The following is a 700-nucleotide window of genomic DNA, read 5'->3' as shown; positions in this document are numbered from 1 at the left end:
TGTTGCATTGTGGTAAACGACATGAGACAAAGTATATGTGAACTGCTGTATGGAAAGTGAATTTGCTCTGTAAATCTTCACCCAAATCACAATAAAAAAAAAAAAAAAAGAACATTCACATTTGTAAGTGTCTTCTGAGAACAGAATATGGGTTAGAAAATGTTTTATGCATTCTCACTCTCAAGTTAAGGGCTAGATACAACTTAACGGATAGTGAATCCCAGGGTTCCCACAAAATCAGGTCTGCTTCTTCTTAAGTCTTATGTCATCTTCCAATATCAATTAGATTACTTCTAGCTTTGAACAAGCAAACAAATGAAAGACTTCCCATAAAGAATCCTTTCAAGAGCAATCACTGTTCTCTACGAGGTTCAGCTTAGCTCATTCTGAAATTCATGTTCGAGAAATCCAAAAAAGCAGAGAGGGAAGCACTGAACCTCAACTCCTTCTGCATAGGGATAATGGTGTGCCTACTACATTGAACACCCAGATCAGATCATTTCTTAGCAAACTCTTCCTCTAAGAACACATTTTTACCATTAATAATCATGAAATGAAAGTAATGCTAATAGCCAGTAGAGTAATGCAGACATTGAGAATTTCCTTTTATTGAACTTTGCATGTAAAAATGAATGCTGATAAAAAAATTTAAATATTAAAGTAAAGCATTACAGTACAAAAAAATAATAATGAATAGATG

The sequence above is a fragment of the Orycteropus afer genome, unplaced genomic scaffold (genome assembly GCF_000298275.1).
Source record: "Orycteropus afer afer isolate SDZICR_OR568_19922 unplaced genomic scaffold, OryAfe1.0 scaffold00010, whole genome shotgun sequence".
Lineage (NCBI taxonomy): Eukaryota > Metazoa > Chordata > Mammalia > Tubulidentata > Orycteropodidae > Orycteropus > Orycteropus afer.
This window is presented reverse-complemented; position numbering follows the sequence as displayed.